The following is a 25,167-nucleotide window of genomic DNA, read 5'->3' as shown; positions in this document are numbered from 1 at the left end:
TTGGGTGAGTAAAAAGGATCATGCAGTAAAAAGGTGCTGCAGATTTACACACTTCACACCCCCTTCTCCCCAACCCCCTCCCCCCGGCAACCCTCAGTTTGTTTTGTGAGATTAAGAGACCTGGGGATAAAAATATATGTATATAAAAAATATATGTTTATAAAAAATAAAAAATAAAAAAAAATAAAAAAAAAAAAAAAAAAAAAAAAAAAAAAGGTGCTGCAGAAGGGAGACAGTCCTGATCATGAAGAGAGGAGAGTAGGGGAGACAGAAAGGGGTGCACAGGGGATTGCACAAGAAAAACACTTCCCCAAAGCCATTGACTTAATGAGTTTTTACAATCACCAGAGTTCAAAGACTGGAGTTTTAGAGCTTTGTGCTGTGGCCAGTGTGGAGCCTGGAGAGCTCTGCAGTGTTTGTATGGAGAATGAGAGGAGATAGCCCAGGGCACATGGTTCTATCTGGGGGTCTGTTAGGATACATAGGGAAAGATGGTTCAGCATTCTTGGAGCACATCTGCGTTAGGGTGCATTGTCTCTCTGAGGATGAAATAGTCATTCGGTAGGGTGTCTGTTTAGCTCAGTCAATAGAGCATATGACTTTTGATCACAGGGTGATGAGGTCAATCTCTACATGAACATGGGGCCTACTAAAAAAAAAAAAAAATAAGAGAGAGAGAAAGAGAGAACCATTTTCTGGGTGCCATTATATTCTCCTGCCCCTTAATATATGGGCACAGACACCTGCTGAAAGGGGTTAACCTGAACATGGGTTTTCTGCTATGTTCTACTTCAAGCTCCAAGCTCCTGTGTGTTGGTACAACTGCCTTTCTGGGACAAACCTGCACCAGCCCTAATATGGTGAGACACCCTTCCCCAAAGAGGACCAATGTAGGTCGATGCCATCCCAGTCCTTCAAGTTTAGAGTTTTAAAACTCAGCCAGCCTGCCTAGGATAAAACACAGGTGCACTGTGCTGCAGGGTGGGCAGATGGCCCAGATGTAGACAGGGTGAAAGCAGAGATCTGAGGAAAACCTGGGTCACACCAAGGGAAATTGTTTGCTCTTCTGTGAAGACTTCCTTCACAGTGGTGAGTGTAAGCTCCTCTTTCTGGGAAGGAAGGAGAGGACTGCTGTTATTTCCCTCCCTAACCCTCAGCATAAAATAACTTTAGTAATAGCACAGTGCCAACAGTGGTGGCCTAAACTGCTTACACCAAGCCCTGCCCCTAGCCCTACCCTCCACACACACACTCTGCAGGTATTTCTTTACTAGGGCAAGTTTCTGAGAATCACTGCAGTGGGTGGCTTCCCCAGAATACCAACACAAACCCCTCACATGAACCAACACTACTGACAATAGAGTGCTGCAAAGTTTCTGCTCTAGGGGAAATAGCATTAGGTCAGAACACACCTAGTTAAAACTCACCACACTCTGGCCAAAGCCCAAGCACTAGACACACCAGAAAAGGAGAAATTCCACAGAGGACTGATCTGAGGGAAAGAGGAGCCAAAACACAACAACAAAGTACACATAGCATACACCAGAAACACTTCCTGAAGCACCAGGCACTAAACAGCGTATGAACTCTTCTTAATAAAGCCATTACACTCAGGAGTAGGAAACGTAACAGGCTTTCTTAACACAGAAGAAGATAGAGACCAGAACAAAATGCCAAGGTGGAAGAATTCATCCCAAAAGAAAGAACAAGAAGAGGTCATGACCAAGGATCAAATTGAAACAAATATAAATAATATGCCTAATTCAGAATTAAAAACAAAACAACAACAACAAAAATAATCATGGGGCACCTGGGTGGCTCAGTGAGTTAAAACCTCTGCTTTAGGCTCAGGTCATGATCCCAGGGTCCTGGGATCGAGCCCCACATCAAACTCTCTGCTCAGCAGGGAACCCACTTCTGCCCCTCTCCCTCTGCCTTCCTCTCTGCTTACTTGTGATCTCTGTCTGTCAAATAAATAAAATCTTTAAAAAAATAAATTAAATAAATAAAACAACAATTATAAAGATGCTAGCTGGGCTTCCAAAAAGTATATAAAACACCAGGAAATCCCTTACTACAGAGATAAAAGACTTAAAACTAGTCTGACCAAAATAAAACAAAAGGTTATAATGTCCATAAGGATGGAAGAATCAGAGAAATGAATAAGTAATACAGAAGATAAAATTATGGAAAATAGTGAAGCTCAAAATAAGAGGGAAAGAAAAGTATTGGATCACAAATGTAGACTTTGAGAACTCAGAGGCTCCATAAAGCATAATAACATTTGTATCATAGGAGTATCAGAAAAAGAAGAGAGGGAAAAAAGGCAGATTTATTTAGGGAAATTATAGCTGAAAACTTCCTCAATTTGGAGAAAGAAACAGATATCCATACCCAGGAGACACAGAGAACTTCCATCAAATCCAACAAAAGCAGGCCAACAACAAGACAGATCATACTAAAATTTGCAAGCTATAGAGATAATAAAAAACATTCCTAAGAGCAGCAAGAAAAAATAAATCTCAATTTACAAGGGAAGGCAAGTAAGGTTAGCAGCAGACCTCTCTACAGAAAATTGACAGGCCACAAAATGTGACATGATATATTCAATGCTCTGAATAGGAAAAATATGCAGCCAAGAATACTCTATCTAACAAGGCTATAATTCAGAATAGAAAGAGAAATAGAGTTTCCTAGACAAGACTAAAGGAGTTCATGACCACAAAGCCATCACTGGAAGAAATATTAAAGAGTACTGAGTGGGAAAGTAAGAGGCAAAGCAACAAAGACTAGAAAGGAATGGAGAAAATCTCCAGAAACAACAACTTAACAAGTGATACAGTGACAATAAATTCATACCCACAAATAATCACTCTGAATATAAATAGTCTAAATACTCCTATCAAAAAGCATCGGGTCAGAATGGATTTTAAAAAAATAAATCAATAAAACCATCTATACGCTGTCCACAAGATACTCATTTTAGACCTAAAAACACCTGCAGATTGAAAATGATGAGATAGAGAACAATCTATCATCCTAAAGGACTTCAAAATAAAGCCAGAGTAGCCAAATTTAAGACAAACTAGATTGTAAGCCAAAGGCTATAACAAGAGGTAAAGAAAGGCCCTATATAGTAATAAAGGAGTCTATCCAATAAGAAGGTCTAAAAATTATAAATATTTATGCCTGCAATTTGGAAATATCCAAATACATAAAACAATTAATAACAAACATAAAGGAACTCATTGACAACAGTACAATAACCATAGTAGACTTTAACATCCCATTCAGCAATGGACAGATCATTTAAGTAGAAAATCAATAAGCAAACAGTGACTTTGAATGAAACACTGTCTCAGATGAACTTAACAGATATAGTAAGAGCAATTTATCCTAAAGTAACAGAATACATATTCTTTTTGAGTGCACATGGGGCATTTCCCAGAATAGATCACATATGGGTCACAATCAGGCCTCAACAAGTGCAGAAAGACTGAGATGCATATTTTCTGACCAGAATACTATGAAAATTGTAGTCAACCAGAAGAAAAAAAAAAATGGAAAGACCATAAATACATGGAAGTTAAAGAACATCCTACTAAAAAGTAATAGGCTTAACCAGAAATTAAAGAAGAAATAAAATAAAAACACATGGAAACAAATTAAAATAGAAACACAACTATCTAAAACCTTTAGTTGCAACAAAAGCAGTCATAAGAGGAGAGTAATATAGGCCTACCTCAAGAAGCAAGAAAAACTTCAAATTCACAACTAATCTTACATCTAAATGAGCTAGAAAAGGAGGAACAAATGAAGTCTAAAGCCAGCAGAAGAAAGGAAATAATAAAGACTAGAGCAGAAATAAATGATATAGGAAGAAACACACATACACACAGTAGAACAGATCGATAAAATTAGGTGGCGGTTCTTTGAAAGAATTAATAAAATGGACAGACTTATCAAAATAAAGAGAAAGTACCCAAATAAGTAAAATCATGAATTAGAGAGGAAAGATCACAACCGACACCACAGAAATACAATTATAAGAGAACATTAGGAAAAATGTTATGCCAAAGAATTAGGCAATATGGAAAAAAATGGATGAATTCCTAGAAACATGTAAACTACTAAAACTGGAAGAAATAGAAAATTTGAATAGACCCATAACCAGCAAGAAATTTAATCAGTAATTGAAAATATCCCAACAAACAAAAGCCCAGGGCCAGATGGCATCCCAGGTGATTTCTACCAAACATTTGTAGAAGAGTTGATACCTATTCTTCTCAAACTGTTAAAAAAAAAAAAAAAAAAAGAACTAGAAAGAAAACTGCCAAACTCATTCTATGAGGCCAGCACTACCTTGAATCCAAAACCAGAAAAAGATCCCACCAAAAAAAAAAAAAAAAAAAGGAAAAAACAAAATCTCAGGTCAATATGCCAATATCCCCAATGAACATGGAGTAAAATTCTCAACAAAATACTAGCCAATCAAATCCAAAAATGCATTAAAAGAATCAATCACCATGATCAAGAGTTATTCCTGGGCTCCAAGGGTGCTTCAATATTTGCAAATCAATCAACATGATACACTACATGAATAAAAGAAAATATAGTGATCCTCTCAATTGATGCAGGAAAAAGCATTTGTGATGTATAGTACCCCATTCTTGATAAAAACGTTCAACAATGTAGGGATAGAGGGAATATACTTAACATCATAAAGACCATATATGAAAGGCCCATCCTAAAGGCAATAAATGAAAGACAAACTGAAAACTTTTCTTCTATGGTCAGAAAAATAACAGTGATATCTACCCTCACTAATGTTATTTTACATAGTACTGGAAGTCTTAGCCTTAGCAATCAGACAACAAAAAAGAACTAAAAAGCATACAAATTGGCAAAGAAGTCACACTTTCACTATCCACAGACAACATGATACTCTATGTAGAAAACCTGAATGATTCCACCAAAAAACTGCTAGAACTAATTCAAGAATTCAGTAAAGTCATAGGACACAAAATCAATATACAGAAATTTGTTGCATTTCTGTACACTAATAATGAAGCAATAGAAAGAGAAACCAAGGAATTGATCCCATTTATAATTGAACCCCAAACCATAAAATACCTAGGAATAAATTTTAAAAAAATAAATAAAAGAGGTGAAAGATCTGTACTCTGAAAACTATAGAACACTTATGAAAGAAATTGAAGGTAACACAAAGAAATGAAAAAAAAATTCCATGCTCATGAATTGGAAGAACAAATATCATTAAAATGTTTATACTACCCCATCCAGTCTATGCATTCATTGCAATCCCTATCAAAATACTACTAATATTTTTCACAGAGCCAGGACAAATAATCCTAAAATTTGTATGGAATGACAAAAGGCCCCCCAAAACAAAAGCAATCTTGAAAAAGAAAAATAAAGCTGACATATCAACCAGAATTCAAGTTATAGTTTAGAACTGTAGTCATCAAGACAGTATGGTATTGGCTCAAAAACAGACTTAAATCAATGGAACAGAATAGAAAACACAGAAATGAACTCACAACTAAATGGTCAACTAATCATGGACAATGCACGGAAGAATACCCAGTGGAAAAAAGGCAGTCTCTTCAATAAATTGTTTTGGGGAAAACTGGACAGCAATGTGAAAAAGGATGAAACTGGACCACTTTCTTATACCATACATAAAAATAAATGCAAAATGTTTGAAAGACCTGAATGAGACAGGAAACCATTAACATCCTAGAGAAGAATACAGGCAGCAACCTCTTTGACGTTGGCCAAATCAAACTAAAAAATGAACTATTGGGACTTCATCAAGATAGAAAGTTTCTGCACAGCAAAAGAACCAATAAACAAAACTAAAAGGCAGCTTATTGAATGGGAGAAGATATTTGCAAATGACATATCTAATAAAGGGTTAGTATCCAAAATCTATAAATAACTTATTAAACTCAAGGCCCCCAAACCAAATAATCCAGTTAAGAAATTGGCAGAAGACATAAATAAACATTTTTCCAAAGATGACATTCAGATGGCTAACAGATACATGAAAAGATTCTAAACATCACTCATCAGGGAAATACAAATCAAAAGCACAATTAGATATCTCTTTACACCTGTCTGACTGGCTAAAATAAATGACATAGGATGCAACAAGTGTTGACGAGGATGCAGAGAAAGGAAAACCGTCATGTACTTTTGGTGGGAATGCATACTGATACCGCCACTCTGGAAAACAGTATAGAGTTTCCTCAGAAAGCTAAAAATAGTACTACCCTACAATCAGTAATTATACTAGAAGTTATTTATTTACCCAAGACATATAAGAATACTAACTCAAAATATGTATACATCCTGATGTTTAAGCAGCATTATTTACAGCTGCCAGGTTATGGAAACAGCCCAAGTGTTCATCAACTGATGAACAGATAATGAAGATGTGGTATATTTGCACAATGGAATTATTCAGCCATAAAAAATGAAGTTTTGCTGTTTGCAACAACATGGATGGAGCTAAAGAATATTATGCTAAACAAAATAAGTCAGAGAAAGACAAATACCATATGATTTTGTTCATATGTGGAATTAAAAAAAACAACAACAAAAGAGCAAAAGGAAAAAGAGACAAAGAAAACACGAAACACACTCGTAACTATAGAGAACAAACTAAGGGTTGATGGAGGGATCGGGGGGCAGATGGGCTAGATGGGTGATGGATATGAAGTTAATGTGATGAGCACGGAGTATTTTATGTCAGTGATAAATCACTAAATTCTACTCCTGAAACCAAAATTACACTGTATTTTAACTAAGTAGAATTTAAATAAAACCTTGAAAAAAAAGATGATATCTCACCATACCTTAGTCATAGTTTCATTGTAAAAAGCAAATTATCGGGTTTGGCAAACAATTAAAGAGAAGAAATTTTACAAAGTTCCTGATACCAAGAAGCAGGAATCTTTGAGAGCTACCCTCAAAATATGCCATCCACATATGTGTAAATATAATCTTGCTCCAAAAATGTTCAACTTTCTGTGAGAAATCTTGATCTCCATGAGACATCTGGGAAACTCTCACAGTAGCAAATACCAGCTTTACTCTTTGGTCAAACAACTGTCACATACCATCCTTCAGCAAAGAATATGTTGATTTGTCTATTAAATGGAACTCAGGATTGAAACCTAAAAAAAATAAAAGAATGCTACAATGGTAGTTGTTTCTAAACTGATCTTATTCAATATTATGGAGTGCTACAAATCAAGTTCTGTCCTATTAATTAAACACAAATTACATTTCTCAGCTGCATTTTACTTTGCTTCCTTTTATCTGGCTTGTACACATAGTGCAGCTGAGAAGGAGAAAATAAAATATATCACTGTTAATTATCCACATTCAAAGAAAACACAATAATGAAAATCCATATTTCTCATATGGAGAAACTATCTTAAAAATCCAATGCATCTAATAGTACCTTGCACACTAATGCATACAGGCAAGCCAGGTCAAAAATAAGAATGTCTATTTAAAGAAGATCCTTTTATACTTGCCCAACTACTGTTCAATGAATTCCTAGAAAGTGCAGAAAGATATGGAACATTATTCTTCCTATGCTGAGTGATTCATTAATGTTCAACTACCTTGGGTGATAATGGAACTATCCAAGCACATTATTGGAAAAATGTAGCACTGGAGAGTTGAACAAATGTAATTCAGAGGATAATGTGTCCCAGGAGGGAGTGTATGACCTACTCACTATATTAACTTTGTATTGTCTTTGCTTCTATGATTGGTTAAGAAAACCTATAAAAATGGTTATTAATATTTTAGAAAAGTGTTGGAAAAGCTATTGCTCTGCATTTATAAAGTAAACGAAGCAAACTACTAAAGAATACATTCAAAGATCATTCTACACTGGGATATTTACACAATATACATTCTTTGGATTTGGAGTATAATCACACTTGAATAAAAACTATTATTTAAAAGAAGATAACTATTATTTAAGAGACATTTTTTCTGCTTTGATAGTAAATCAAATAGAGAAGTAAATTATTATTGAGTGTTTTCTATATTCCAAGTATAATTGGGTAGCACAAAGAAAACTTTCTACAAAGAGGTTAGAATTGCATCAACATAGATTTGTACATTATTTTAACATATATAAATCAATTTCATCTATGAAAAGGATGGTTATCTTCTTCATACTCATTTTAAGTAATAAATCTAAGACTATGCAATTTATAACATGACAACTAAAAAAAAATTGAGTTCATTGTTTTATTCATTTAAGCATATTTTTACTAAAGTATATTCTCTATCTCATTTGAGTATAAGATAATGTTTCTCTGCATGTCACCCATGGATTACTTTATTGGAATCCCCTGGATAATGTGTTAAACATGCATGTTCTGATCACAAAATTTACCATTCTGTATCAAATTCTTCAAGAGACTCCCAGAAGAATATTCATTTTAATCGAGTCTCTATGTGATTATTATGCACAGTAAAGCATGGGAACTACTTTCCCTAGTTGTGCTGGTCCATACATTTTAAGCTGGAGATGAACTTTCATTTGTGAAACTAATAATGAGGGTTTGAAAGAGATGGAAGATAAATAATAGAAAACAGGAAAATAGCAAATTGTGCTTAAATGTACTGGATTTTGTTATTAATGACAATTACTGAAAATTTACTCTGTGTCAGACCATGTACCAAGCGTTTTACATGCAGTATCTAACTTAAATCTTTAAAACATTCTCCTATGAAAGAGGAAATTTGAATTTCCAATTCACAAATGAAGAAATTGAGACCAGGACAATGTATTGAGCTAAGATCACAGTTATTATAGGAGAGAATAAAAAACAAGTCAGTCTCATTAAATTCTCAACTTCTATGCTACCTTGGAGATAATGTGGTCTGCAGTGGTTAAAGAAAGCTTCTCTGGGAAATGCAACTCATTTCAGAATTGGTATACAGAGAATAGGGACTTATAAAATGATCTCTGAGTAATGACTAGAGTTTAAATAAGCATGATAAAAAAGAGAGAGCATTCCTGTTTTGACCCAATGATTTAAGTAAATCTTAAAGTTGGATATAAATAAAATGTATGTGACACCAAATAGTGAAGTATAAAGTAGTGGGCAGAGTTCCCTCCTTGAAGAGAGTGATTATTTCTTGTATAGTTCAAAAGTGAAAATTCATACCTCTAACAACGTGAGGAAGGGAACATTTTATTAATCTGGCAGGATTGGAGTACATTTTTCCTTCTGCACATAGTTATTGCCATATCTGAAGCATTTGAAGCAGATATTGTTATATTTGAAGACTTTGTCCACTCTTTTCTGAAACTCTCTTCACTTTGAGATTGAGAGATCTTGTTCAGTCCGATTTTCTTTCATTGATCTATAGTTTATCAATCTATTTGTTTCATTTCTTCTTCTGGATGATTATTCAAATGTAGGTTTTGTTCAGCATACTGTCCAATATGGACTCTAATGGTTTTAATGAAAATTTCTGGCAGGGGTTTCTTAAACTAGTATACACAATATTGAATCCTTATGAGATTTAACAGTGACACTTTGATGCCAATTCAATCTTGATCATTATTTCTTCTTTTGTTTTTGTCTGGCAGTGTCTCAGTTGTATTTAAATTTTAGCAAAGCTTTATATGGATCTTCCTAACTCCTCAATGAAAAGTCAATTCCTCTTCTAGTAGATTGATTTAAGAATGGATACGTGAAGCAATCCTAACAATTAAACATGAGATGAAGCTCTCTGGAGAAGAAGAGTAGTTCTTAGGAAAATTTTCTTCCCTGATAAAAGAGACACACCCAGAAAAATCACCCTTGTTCTTTCACTGGGTCTTTTGTTGGGTCTGGATGCTATTCTGGGAACCAATGCATCCATTTTGTATCCAAGAGTAAGACTAGTCCAAGTGAAAATTGACATGCCAAGGATGGCAGGGAAGAAAGACAAAAAGGATTAATGTCCATAGTGATAGTTTGAGTGACTATATCACCAAACTTGGAACTTAATGTTAAGTACGATGATGATTTTTTTTATTTAAATTATTTTAATTTGGTCTTTTCTCTTGTTGTTAAAGGCATCCTCACCAATTCTAGTGAAAAAAGAGATTGATACAAACTTGAAATTGTGAGATTTAATGCATGTTTCTGAAAATACAGTTTGTAGGCTTCATGAAATATTAAAAATATAAATAATAATCAATTCTTAAAATGTACTAATTGGCATACTGAAGACTTGCAAATATTCAGCTTCATCCTTATACCTCACTAATACAATCATTTCTTTGTGATCAAAGTCTTAATTTCTAAATGAAATCTGATTATGTTATTTCACTGCTTAAATCTCCATCCCAATATCCTAAGGCATTTGCTTTTAGGAGAGTAAAAAATGTCATATTGCCTACAATTTTAATTCTTCTATTTCTTTATAACAAGTTTATTAAATTACTCTAATCCTTCAAAAAATCAATAGAAAATGAATGCAAAGCTTCTTGAGTGATGAATTTGTCATGAATAAGAAAATAAAATATAGAGTAGAAAGGTGACCTGTCTGCATCACATCAGCTTTTCAGCTTCTGCAGACGGAGCAGTATTCCATTGAGAAGTGTCCAGGAAGACCAAATGATGGTCACAACAGGAGCCCCCGTCAAAACTGGGAGGGTGGAGGAGAAGCAGAAGATACTGAATTAGCAACTGAGAAGATCGAGAAGCAGTGTATTTCAACTCTGGTATAAAGAAAGGCAGCACTGGAATGGCAGGGAAAAGGACAAGAAAAGCAAACACATTATCTTTTGAAATTCATATGATGAGCTGATTTAAATCTCATTTCCTCATTCCTCAAATTCCTCAGAACAGTAACTGAGTGAATAAAAAGGGAAAAACTATCTTTGATCTGCCTAAGGCTCCCCCTGTCCCCACTTTCTTCAAGATTTGGTGCTTTTATTGTATTACTGTGGGAAGGAGAGAATCCTCTTTCTTCAAGGGACAGCATCTTCAATGTGTTATGGTAGAGAGGAAAAACAAAGAAAAGGGGAAATTGTGATAATTTATAGGCAATTCCTGTGGTCCTCTTTCTGCTGGTTGACACCATCTGAATGATGCTGTCCAGATGCTAATGTTCTGACTATGGAAGGTGTTAGAACACTGTTGATTTATGGGATGCTTTTTTTCTCTCCACTTCTCCATTGGAGATTGAGTAGATTTTCCTTGAATGTAAAAGATATTTCCAGATTCTTACAACTGGAGCCCTTGGCCCTGCAGACATTCCTCTTAGCTAGAAAGGGAGATGACTGGGGAGCAGCCCCTATCTTGTGAGAGAATTCCCACTGCTCTAATGTTTTCTGCCCATTATTTTGTCCAGAAAGTATGACACGGCGCACCTTTGTGTTCTTAAGTCCATAGTATAAACTTTAATCTGAGAAACAGAAAAAAAAAAATCCCTCAAGAATTTTTAAAAACTGTTTTATTTAGCAAAAACAAGACAAAAGGAACAGTATTAATGTTTTCCAGTTAGAGTTCATGTACTGTCATCTGTGAAAATAAAATTTCATGGGTTTATTAAATTCTTTCTCTATTTTTACTGTCTTTTTTTTGTAGAGAACTGTAATATAAAGAGAGGTAAAACATAAAAGTATACTTTTAAGTATTTTGAAGTTTATTCCATGGAAAAAATACCTGAAACACTGGCTATGAACAAAACTATTCATACCAAAAGTTGTTTCTTTGGACGAGACTTATCCTAGGAGCTTAAGCTGTGCACTGCATTCAAAAGTGAATGAAAAGTTGCCCACAATTCTACTGAGGAAGGTAATAAGGAGTTTTGTGTTATTGAATTCATCCAAAATGAAGAGGGTTAGGAAAATACAGGTAACCTTATAATAAAATCCTATCCATTGGATAAGAGGGCTAATTCTTGTATTTGTCCTTTTTATAAAATGTGGATGAGTGTGTGTGTGTGTACACACAAATTCTCCTCTATCTCCATGGTTCCTATGTATCTCAATCCTTTTTATGGCTGGCTTTAAAACAAGACAACTTTTCAGTTTCTCTTGAAAAATCAATTAAATGAAACACTACCAAGTAATGCCTATTTTCTATAGTTTTTCTATCTGTAAAACAGAGATGGGGTGTTTCTTTTTTTTTTTTTTTTTTTTTTTTTTTAAAGATTTTATTTATTTATTTGTCAGAGAGAGAGTGAATGAGAGCGAGCACAGGCAGACAGAGTGGAAGGAAGAGTCAGAGGGAGAAGCAGGCTCCCTGCGGAGCAAGGAGCCCGATGCGGGACTCGATCCCAGGACACTGGGATCATGACCTGAGCCGAAGGCAGCCGATTAACCAACTGAGCCACCCAGGTGTCCCAGATGGGGTGTTTCTACTATAAATCTTACAATCAACAAATAAAAGGAATTTACCCAGTTTTATTTTCTATAGTCAAACATTTCTTGATTCCTCTTATCTTCTCTTTTCCTCTTAATTTTTTTTAAATTTTTTATTTTTTATAAACATATATTTTTATCCCCAGGGGTACAGGTCTGTGAATCACCAGGTTTACACACTTCACAGCACTCACCAAAGCACATACCCTCCCCAATGTCCATAATCCCACCCCCTTCTCCCAAACCCCTCCCCCCAGCAACCCTCAGTTTGTATTGTGAGATTAAGAGTCACTTATGGTTTGTCTCCCTCCCAATCCCATCTTGTTTCATTGATTCTTCTCCTACCCACTTAAGCCCCCATGTTGCATCACCACTTCCTCATATCAGGGAGATCATATGATAATTGTCTTTCGCTGCTTGACTTATTTTGCTAAGCATGATACGCTCTAGTTCCATCCATGTTGTCGCAAATGGCAAGATTTCATTTCTTTTGATGGCTGCATAGTATTCCATTGTGTATATATACCACATCTTCTTGATCCATTCATCTGTTGATGGACATCTAGGTTCTTTCCATAGTTTGGCTATTGTGGACATTGCTGCTATAAACATTCGGGTGCACGTGCCCCTTTGGATCACTACATTTGTATCTTTAGGGTAAATACCCAATAGTGCAATTGCTGGGTCATAGGGCAGTTCTATTTTCAACATTTTGAGGAACCTCCATGCTGTTTTCCAGAGTGGCTGCACCAGCTTGCATTCCCACCAACAGTGTAGGAGGGTTCCCCTTTCTCCGCATCCTCGCCAGCATCTGTCATTTCCTGACTTGTTGATTTTAGCCATTCTGACTGGTGTGAGGTGATATCTCATTGTGGTTTTGATTTGTATTTCCCTGATGCCGAGTGATATGGAGCACTTTTTCATGTGTCTGTTCGCCATCTGGATGTCTTCTTTGCAGAAATGTCTGTTCATGTCCTCTGCCCATTTCTTGATTGGATTATTTGTTCTTTGGGTGTTGAGTTTGCTAAGTTCTTTATAGATTCTGGACACTAGTCCTTTATCTGATATGTCGTTTGCAAATATCTTCTCCCATTCTGTCAGTTGTCTTTTGATTAGTTAACTGTTTCCTTTGCTGTGCAAAAGCTTTTGATCTTGATGAAATCCCAATAGTTCATTTTTGCCCTTGCTTCCCTTGACTTTGGCGTTGTTCCTAGGAAGATGTTGCTGCGGCAGAGGTCGAAGAGGTTGCTGCCCGTATTCTCCTCAAGGATTTTGATGGATTCCTTTCGCACATTGAGGTCTTTCATCCATTTTGAGTCTATTTTTGTGTGTGGTGTAAGGAAATGGTCCAATTTCATTTTTCTGCATGTCGCTGTCCAATTTTCCCAGCACCATTTATTGAAGAGGCTGTCTTTTTTCCATTGGACATTCTTTCCTGCTTTGTTGAAGATTAGTTGACTGTAGAGTTGAGGGTCTATTTCTGGGCGCTCTATTCTGTTCCATTGATCTATGTGTCTTTTTGTGCCAGTACCATGCTGTCTTGATGATGACAGCTTTGTAGTAGAGCTTGAAGTCTGGAATTGTGATGCCACCAGCGTTGGCTTTCTTTTTCAATATCCCTTTGGTTATTCGAGGTCTTTTCTGGTTCCATATAAATTTTAGAATTAATGTTCCATTTCTTTGAAAAAGATGGATGGTACTTTGATAGGAATTGCATTAAATGTGTAGATTACTTTAAGTAGCATAGACATTTTCACAATATTTATTCTTCCAATCCAGGAGCATGGAACATTTTTCCATTTCTTTGTGTCTTCCTCAATTTCTTTCATGAGTACTTTATAGTTTTCTGAGTATAGGTTCTTAGCCTCTTTGGTTAGCTTTATTCCTAGGTATCTTATGGTTTTGGGTGCAATTGTAAATGGGATGGACTCCTTAATTTCTTTTTCTTCTGTCTTGCTGTTGGTGTAGAGAAATGCAATTGATTTCTGTGCATTGATTTTATATCCTGACACTTTACTGAATTCCTGTATAAGTTCTAGCAGTTTTGGAGTGGAGTCTTTTGGGTTTTCCACATATAGTATCATAGCATCTGCGAAGAGTGATAATTTGAATTCTTCTTTGCCTATTTGGATGCCTTTAATTTCCTTTTGTTGTCTGATTGCTGAGGCTAGGACCTCTAGTACTATGTTGAATAGCAGTGGTGATAATAGACATCCCTGCCGTGTTCCTGACCTTAGCGGAAAAGCTTTCAGTTTTTCTCCATTGAGAATGATATTTGCGGTGGGTTTTTCATAGATGGCTTTGATGATATTGAGGTATGTGCCCTCTATCCCTATACTTTGAAGAGTTTTGATCAGGAAGGGATGCTGTACTTTGTCAAATGCTTTTTCAGCATCTATTGAGAGTATCATATGGTTCTTGTTCTTTCTTTTATTGATGTGTTGTATCACATTGACTGATTTGCGGATGTGGAACCAACCTTGCAGCCCTGGAATAAATCCCACTTGGTCGTGGTGAATAATCCTTTTAATGTACTGTTGAATCCTATTGGCTAGTATTTTGTTGAGTATTTTCGCATCTGTGTTCATCTAGGATATCGGTCTATAGCTCTCTTTTTTGGTGGGATCCTTGTCTGGTTTTGGGATCAAGGTGATGCTGGCCTCATAAAATGAGTTTGGAAGTTTTCCTTCCTTTTCTATTTTTTGGAACAGTTTCAGGAGAATAGGAATTAGTTCTTCTTTAAATGTTTTGTAGAATTCCCCCAGGAAGCTGTCTGGCCCTGGGCTTTTGTTTGTTTGGAGATTTTAAATGACTGTTTCAATCTCCTTACTGGTTATGGGTCTGTTCAGGCTTTCTATTTCTTCCTGGTTCAGTTGTGGTAGTTTATATGTTTCTAGGAATGCATCCATTTCTTCCAGATTGTCAAATTTATTGGCGTAGAGTTGCTCATAGTATGTTCTTATAATAGTTTGTATTTCTTTGGTGTTAGTTGTGATCTCTCCTCTTTCATTCATGATTTTATTTATTTGGGTCCTTTCTCTTTTCTTTTTGATAAGTCGGGCCAGGGGTTTATCAATTTTATTAATTCTTTCAAAGAACCAGCTCCTAGTTTCGTTGATTTGTTCTATTGTTTTTTTGGTTTCTATTTCATTGATTTCTGCTCTGATCTTTATGATTTCTCTTCTCCTGCTGGGCTTAGGGTTCTTTCTTGTTCTTTCTCCAGCTCCTTTAGGTGTAGGGTTAGGTTGTGTACCTGAGACCTTTCTTGTTTCTTGAGAAAGGCTTGTACCGCTATATATTTTCCTCTCAGGACTGCCTTTGTTGTGTCCCACAGATTTTGAACCGTTGTATTTTCATTATCATTTGTTTCCATGATTTTTTTCAATTCTTCTTTAATTTCCCGGTTGACCTATTCATTCTTTAGAAGGATGCTGTTTAGTCTCCATGTATTTGGGTTCTTTCCAAACTTCCTTTTGTGGTTGAGTTCTAGCTTTAGAGCATTGTGGTCTGAAAATATGCAGGGAATGATCCCAATCTTTGATACCGGTTGAGTCCTGATTTAGGACTGAGGATGTGATCTATTCTGGAGAATGTTCCATGTGCACTAGAGAAGAATGTGTATTCTGTTGCTTTGGGATAAAATGTTCTGAATATATCTGTGATGTCCATCTGGTCCAGTTTGTCATTTAAGGCCTTTATTTCCTTGCTGATCTTTTGCTTGGATGATTTGTCCATTTCAGTGAGGGCATTGTTAAAGTCCCCTACTATTATTGTATTATTGTTGATGTGTTTCTTTGATTTTGTTATTAATTGTTTTATATAGTTGGCTGCTCCCACGTTGGGGGCATAGATATTTAAAATTGTTAAATCTTCTTGTTGAACAGACCCTTTGATTATGATATAGTGTCCTTCCTCATCTCTTATTATAGTCTTTGGCTTAAAATCTAATTGATCTGATATAAGGATTCCCACTCCTGCTTTCTTCTGATGTCCATTAGCATGGTAAATTCTTTTCCACCCCCTCACTTTCAATCTGGAGGTGTCTTCGGGCTTAAAATGAGTTTCTTGGAGGTAACATATAGATGGGTTTTGGTTTTTTATCCATTCTGATACCCTGTGTCTTTTGACAGGGGCATTTAGCCCATTAACATTCAGGGTAACTATTGAGAGATATGAATTTAGTGCCACTGTATTGTCTGTAAGGTGACTGTTACCTTATATGGTCTCTGTTCCTTTCTGATCTACCACTTGTAGGCTCTCTCTTTGCTTAGAGGACCCCTTTCAATATTTCCTGTAGAGCTGGTTTGGTGTTTGCAAATTCTTTCAGTTTTTGTTTGTCCTGGAAGCTTTTAATCTCTCCTCTATTTTCAATGATAGCCTAGCTGGATATAGTATTCTTGGCTGCATGTTTTTCTCGTTTAGTGCTCTGAAAATATCATGCCAGCTCTTTCTGGCTTGCCAGGTCTCTGTGGATAAGTTAGCTGCCAATCTAATATTTTTACCATCGTATGTTACAGACTTCTTTTCCCGGGCTGCTTTCAGGATATTCTCTTTGTCACTGAGACTTGTAAATTTTACTATTAGGTGATGGGGTGGGGGCCTATTCTTATTGATTTTGAGGGGCGTTCTCTGAACCTCCTGAATTTTGATGCTCGTTCCCTTTGCCATATTGGGGAAATTCTCCCCAATAATTCTCTCCAGTATACCTTCTGCTCCCCTCTCTCTTTCTTCTTCTTCTGGAATCCCAATTATTCTAATGTTGTTTCATCTTATGGTGTCACTGATCTCTCGAATTCTCCCCTCGTGGTCCAGTAGCTGTTTGTCCCTCTTTTGCTCAGCCTCTTTATTCTCTGTCATTTGGTTTTCTATATCACTAATTCTTTCTTCTGCCTCATTTATTCTAGCAGTGAGAGCCTCCAATTTTGATTGCACCTCATTAATAGCTTTTTTGATTTCAACTTGGTTAGATTTTCGTTCTTTTATTTTTCCGGAAAGGGCTTTTATATCTCTCGAGAGGGTTTCTCTAATACCTTCCATGCCTTTTTCGAGCCCGGCTAAAACCTTGAGGATCACCATTCTGAACTCTAGATCTGACACATTACCAATGTCTTATTGATTAGGTCCCTAGCCTTCGGTACTGCCTCTTGTTCTTTTTTTTGTGTTGAATTTTTCCATCTTGTCATTTTGTCCAGATAAGAGTATATGAAGGAGCAAGTAAAATACTAAAAGGGTGGCAACAATCCCAGGAAAATATGCTTTAACCAAATTAGAAGGGATCCCAAATCGTGAGGGGGTAGAAAGGGGATAATAAGAGGTTCAAAAAGGAAGAAAGAAAAAAAAAAAGATAAAAGAAAAAAAAAGAAAAGAAAAGAATTAAAAAAAGAAAACAAGAAAAATATAAAAAAAGAAAAAATATATATATTGGATAAACTAGTTAAAAACTGTTAAAAAAGAAAAAGGTAAAAGTTAAAAAAAAATTTACCAGTAGGCGAGAAAAAAAAAACAAAAAATGAAAAAGAAAAAAATCAAATTAATTGCAAGACTAAAAAAAATTATAGGGAAAAAGCCATGAGTTCTGTGCTTTGCTCTTTCCTCCTCTAGAATTCTGCTGCTCTCCTTGGTATTGATACCGCACTCCTTGGTAGGTGAACTTGGTCTCGGCTGGATTTCTTGTTGATCTTCTGGGGGAGGAGCCTGTTGTAGTGATTCTCAAGTGTCTTTGCCCCAGTCGGAATTGCACCGCCCTTATCAGAGGCAGGGGTGAGTAATCCGCTCGGGTTTGCTTTCAGGAGCTTTTGTTCCCTGAGCGCTTTTCGTAGAGTTCTGGAGGACGGGAATACAAATGGCGGCCTCCTGGTCTCCGGCCCGGAGGAGCCGAGAGCCCAGGGCCCCACTCCTCAGTGCGCCCTCAGAGAACTGCACCCAGTTACTCCCGTCTGCCTGACCTCCGGCTGCACTCCAAGCTCACCGAGCCTGCGACTGGTTCAAGGTCACCCCGAGCTACGAGCTTACTGTTGGCTCTGTCTCTGTAGCCGGCTTTTCCGTTCCAATACCCGCAAGCTCTGCGACACTCAAACACCCCCGATCCTTCTGTGACCCTGCGGGACCTGAGGCCACGCTGACCCCGTGTGGGCTTTGCCCCGGGTAGCCTCTGGAGCGATATCCCTCAGCGGAACAGACTTTTAAAAGTCCTGATTTTGTGCGCCGTTGCTCCGCCGCTTGCCGGGAGCCGGCCCCTCCCCCCGGGGTCTATCTTCCCGTCGCTTTGGATTCACTTCTCCGCCGGTCCTACTCTTCAGAAAGTGGTTGTTTTTTTGTTTCCAGAATTGCTGTTCTTCTTCTCTTCCATCTGCCGATGGATTTTCAGGTGTTTGCAATCTTTAGATAAGCTATCTAGCTGATCTCCGGCTAGCTGAAGTAGTCTCAGCCTGCTACTTCTCTGCCCTCTTGACTCCTTTCCTCTTAATTTTTATCCAGAATTTTCCATTAGCACTTCATATTTTTAAATTCTTTATGTACAATTTTTTCCATGCAAAATGATTCTGTTTTCTCCTGGCTCTTGCATACAAAAACAGTTAATAAATAATCTTTCAATTAATACTGCTCCCTACCTTGGAAGGCCATCTATGTGTTTGTATGGGAAGTCTTTTATAAATTCTTCCTCTGCAGTCATGACCTTATGTTTGAGTCATGAAGAGTGAAGAGACACAAGTTTGTTGGAGGAGGTATAACATTGGCTAAAAACTAAATTTCACTTTGAATAATAAACATAGAATATCAGTGGCATAAATATTATGGTTCCTACATAATATATAACACAGAACATTGATCTCATAGCCTATCTTCAGGAGATGCTAAGGAGTTAGTTCACTCATGGTTCCTACTGGTGGGATTAACAAGAAGTTAATTTTAGCATCAGATCTCTCCATAGGGAGCCTGAGAAAAAGAAGATAAAGTAACACCATTCATGTTGTAGACAAAGGACCTGTCCTTGAAACATGGGAGAAAAATTCTGTGAACTCCCCTGACAACCCAGGAACACATGGGAGGGGGGCAGCAGATTTTTCAGAACAAGGGGTTACCTATTACAAATACTATCCTGATTGAACTCCTGGGGGGAGAAATTCTTGAAAATTCATGGCCTATTCAATCATATATAGATAGCATATATATGTTTTGAGGATTTGGGAACTAGAAAGAACTCCCAGAGATCCATCACTCTTCATGTCCTACCTATGGTTTCTGCTTCTCCGTTACATAAGCTTTCAAACTTTGTGTACATTCTTAGAAAAAACCAGTTTTATCATTAAAATATTTTCCATGCTTTCTAAGTAATCTTGTTAGTTATTATGCATATGTAACTCAAACATATTTAATGGTTTATTTATTTTCTATAAAATAAAGTATCTTTTTAGAAAAAGATCTTTTTGCAATCTACGAAGATTTCATTGTCTTTTAGTCTCAGTGTTTTTTTTTCTATGTTTTCTGACATGTATTCTTTATTTTTTATGGATTTAATATAATTAGATTTTTAAAGGAAAATAATCCCATAAATGACAAGAATGCAAACCCTAAAAGCTATTTTGTAACACAGCAAAACTAGACTATGTAGATAAAAGTATTAAGAATTTCTGAAACAAATTATGGAGCTGAAATTCTATTTGATCAGATAGAAATAGAGTTTAATATAAAAACATGATTCTTTCTCCTTAGGCTATATTAACAGTTATGAATTAAAAATATGAATAGATTTTTATTAAGGGGGTATCTTGCATGCTAGTCATAGTTCTATCTGTTCTTACTTTTCATTTACTCTAATTACCTTGAACCTATAAATAATGAAAATTTCCAGTGAATGAAACTTGCCATTGTATACATGAATTTTATAGTGATGCAGGCTGAGTGAAACATCCAGCTCTTTTATCTAATGCTATTCTAAATTTAGACAAATTACTTAAACTGCTGAAGCCACTGTCTCTTATGCATATAATGGGGATATATCAATTTGTATGTTTGAGAAAAGGATTAAGTGAGAATTTATTTAGTAGAGTACTTGGCATTCAGTAGTTGCTCAATGCATATTAATTCCCACTCTTACTCTACAAGGAGATGGAACATTCCATTTTCAGGATAGACCCATATTAGATGCTGAAACTAATTATATTAATAGCTAACCATTGAATAAGTGCTTACCATGTACTAGTGCTTAGCACTTCACATGTATCATTTCATTTATATATCAGAATAATACCATAATGTAAGAAATATTATTATCCCCACTTAACAGATAATGAGTCTGGGGTTTAGGGAAGTACCTTGCTAATGAGAACACTGTTGCTATGATAAATTGAGATTCAGGTCAATGAGTCTGATGTCAGAGCTCCTGCTTGTATACTTACTTTTTTTTATTTAACTCTGTAAGTATGTCTATGGGTGTTTGAGTGTCTTTATTTCCTTTTATTTGAGGAATATTTTGAGCAAATTTTCTTTAACAAGAAACTATAAACTATATGATTATCAGTGAACATTTACAGACTGTCTGCTTCCCATGTTTCTCAAAATCATATTTATCTACTACTTAAGAAGAATGCTTTTCAGAATTAAGAATGTTAAGAATGTTAAGTAAACACTAACCTTCATAATTAGTGTTTTGGACCTGAATTTCCTGGTTTAGATTTTGGATTTTTATAACATAAAGTTAGATATAAAGATATATAATTTTAGAAAAAAAATAAACTTTTTATTTTGGAATAATTTTAGATTTAAAGAAAAGTTCAGGAGAGTAGAGACAGTTCCACATACCCTTCAACAAGTTTCCCCTAATGTCAACATTTTACATAAACATCATGCATTTTTCAAAACTAAGAAAACATTAGTTTATTAACATTAATTAAGCTATAAACTCTGTTCAGATCTGACCAGTTTTCCCACCAATGTCCTTTTACTGTTCCTGGATTCAAATCATTATACCACAGTACATTTCATTTTTATATCTCCTTGTTCTCCTCCAATCTGTAACAGTTTAACAGTCTTTACACATGTTTTGTGACCTTGAGAATTTTGAAGAACACTATTTACTTTGAAGAATGCCCCTCAATTTCTCATATTTCGATTGGCATTATAGGTTCAAAGGGCAAAAAATCAGAAGTAAGGTGCTTGTTTACCACATTGCAACAGGGATGTATTATATTAACATGACAAAACACTGGTGATGTGAACCTTAGTACTCTGTTATAGTAGTGCCTTTTGGGTTTTGCACTATAAAGTTCCTATGTTTTCCCTTTGTATAATATATTCTTTGGCAGCAAGTACTTAGGTAGAACTCATACTCAAGAAGGAAATTTAATTCCACCTCCCAGAAGGCAGGAAATATCTATTATTTAGAAATAGTCGGGGGACGCCAGGTGCCTCAGTGGGTTAAGCCTCTGCCTTCGGCTCAGGTCATGATCTCAGGGTCCTGGGATCCAGCACTGCATCAGGCTCTCTGCTCAGCAGGGAGCCTGCTTCCTCCTCTCTCTCTCTCCCTCTCTCTCTCTCTCTGTCTGCCTCTCTTCCTACTTGTGATCTCTGTCTGTCAAATAAATAAATAAAATATTAAAAAAGAAAGAAAGGAAAGACAAAGAAAAATAAAAGAAATAGTTTGTAAAGAAAATTTGTTCCCGGGATGCCTAGGTGGCTCAGTCAGTTAAGCTGATACTTTTGGCTCAGGTTATGATCTCAGGGTCCTGGGATCGAGTCTCACAATGGGCACCTTGCTTGGTGGGGATCCTGCTTCTTTCTCTGACTCTCTGACTCTCTGACTCTGCCTGCTGTTCTGCCTGCTTGTGCAATTGCTCTCTCTCTCTGACAAATAAATAAATAAATAAATAAAATCTTTGAAAAATATATATAAAAAAATTTTCCCTTCTCCTTATTCATTCATTAATTCATTCCAGCATTTGTTTAAATCAATTTGGGCTCATGTATATTTGCTTTATACTTCAAGGTAAAATCTAATGTTGCATTATTTGTTTTGCTCCTTTTATTTTCCAGCTTTGAGCACCAGGAGCTTTTCAAATGGATAATTTAAAAAAAAAAAAAAAGTCTTTTCTCCAATTTATAGGTATCTACACATATCTACAAAATTTTTTCCTTGATAACTTTAGCCTATACAGATTATCTGACTTCTCTTACCAATTCTGTTTTTTATTCCATAATTAACAACTTATAAACCATTTTATTTACTAATTATCCTGATCTATGATCTTCACTTTGTTAAATACCACCTTGCTCAGTGATCCACTGAACAACAAATCTTGAGAGAATTCTCCTTGTTGGATAATGATAATGTTGGATGCTGTGGAAACTGAGGGGAAAAATATACATTATCTGTCTTCAAAGAACATACAGTCCATTTAAAAGAAGAAAAATAGCACTATTGTACTAGTTACATAAGACCTCAGTAAACGAAGAGCTAAGATTATGGGACTGAGGAAAAGGGCAGCAAGGCAAAGCTTTATAAGGATTAAAATGTGATTTATCCAATAAATACAATGTGTTAAGGTTAAGAATAAAGTGGTGAGCAGAAGATTAAGAAGTCATGTCAAGAGCCTGATAGTTTTAAGATCAAATGCACAGAATACTATGATATAACTTCATAGGATCTGAGTCTAATAATGGGTTTCAAGAGGAGCTCTGGAAGTGACTTTTATATAAGACCTAGATGATTAAGTAGAAAAAACACTTTAGGACTTGTGTGCAATCTTGGAAAGAACTCTCAGAGTAGGAAATCACAAAGATGATTCTACATAATGTAGTATTTTCTTACATTCTCTAATTAACTATAAAATATCTGTGGGTAGGAGTTTCTATGCAATATTAGTTAATACAAAATTGATTGGCAATAATAATTCTCATGGCATTTTCATATGTATGCATGTACAGGTTTATGTGTGCAAGTGCATATGTATTTGTGTATCTGCCTGTATTCTTTCCCTGTCTGATTTCTTTCTACCTGGCCATACACGTATTCTCTTATTATTCATTCATTTATTCTTCCGACAAAAAGTCTTGAAGTACTTTGTAATAAACAAGATACTAAAATCATCCCCAAAGACTCTCTATCTTAAATAACCTCACTCCCTTGAGTATAGCTGGAAACTGTGAATGTGATGAAGTATAACTCCTACAGTTATGTTACATTCTATGGCAACAGGGATTTTGTAGATGGAGTTAACAATACAAATCAGTTAACTTTGAGTTAATTAAAAAGATTATTCACGTGGGGTTGAATTGATCACAAAGGTCCTTTAAATCTGCATCTAAAGGTCAGATAAAAGGAAATTCAGAGATTTAAAGTACAAGAAACATTTGATGCATTATTGCTGATTTAAAGATGGAGGGGCTAAATGGATAAGGATGTAGTCCCCTTTTGGTGCTGTGAATGATCCTAACAGTTAGCAAGACATAGGAACCTTAGTACTGTAACCATAAGAAACTTCATTCTTCCAACAGAATAAACTTTCAATTTAATTTTTCCTAGACTTTCCAAATGACAACTCAACCTGGTAAACACCTTGAATCTAGCCATATGATACCCTGGGCAGAGAACCCATCCAATCCATACTGAACTTCTGAACTTCTGACTGTGATCTAATGAATGAATGTTGTTTCAAGCTATCAAGTTTATAGCCATCAAGTTTATGGAAATGCAGCAATAGAAAACCAACACACACTTATGTGTATCAAACACTATTTTAGACCCTTGTAATGATCATCAGGATATGCTATCTTATCTTATGAGAAAAAATAAAAACAACAGCAAATTTCAAAATTTTTGAGCCTTAACACTACAAAATTTTAGTTCTCACTTATGTAAATCTCCCAGGCAACTATCTAGTGTGTAATGAGTAAACCTTTTATTCAGGCTTTGTAACTTCACCAACTTGAAATCTTGTAAACTTGTAACTTTGCCAACTCAATACCAGTCTGTATCTATGATTTTTTTGAAATAGTGTAAAGAAAAACTGGTGGATGGGGTTCCTGGATGGCTCCAGTGGGTTAAGCCTCTGCCTTTGGCTCAGGTCATAATCTCAGGGTCCTGGGATTGAGCCCTGCATTGGGCTCTCTGCTTAGCGGAGATCCTGCTTCCCCCTCTCTCTGCTTGCCTATCTGCCTACTTGTGATCTCACTCTCTCTCTCTCTGTGTGTGTGTGTCAAATAAATAAATAAAATCTTAAAAAAAAAAAAGAAGAAGAAAAAGAAAAAGAAAAACTCGTGGTGTATAGCCAAAAAATATTTTTCCTTTGAAATGGATATACATCACATTCCTCTACAGCAATTGACTTGAACTACCATGAAGCCATGTCTGGGGGGTATATGTAAGCAGTAGAAGTCTTTACTATACTTGAGTGACCAAGAAGACTTTTAAACCAGTGACAAAGACGAAAATCCTGTCTTCATGATATTATGTCTTAGTTCTTTAAGGGACTCATCTACCTCTGGGGACAGATGATTATTATTAGAACATTTAACAGGAATATATCAGAAGGTGAATGTATAAGTTTGACTTCCAAATTAACAAAATAATATTATCAAAATATCAGCCAGTCATATCAGATAAAGGGTTAGTATCCAAAATCTATAAAGAACTTAAAAAACTCAACAACCGAAAAAGAAACTAAACCAAAAAATCCAATCAAGAAATGGGCAGAAGAAACGAATACACCTTTCCCCAAAGAAGATATATAAAACTCTAACAGACACAT

The sequence above is a fragment of the Mustela lutreola genome, chromosome 1 (genome assembly GCF_030435805.1).
Source record: "Mustela lutreola isolate mMusLut2 chromosome 1, mMusLut2.pri, whole genome shotgun sequence".
NCBI lineage: Eukaryota > Metazoa > Chordata > Mammalia > Carnivora > Mustelidae > Mustela > Mustela lutreola.
This window is presented reverse-complemented; position numbering follows the sequence as displayed.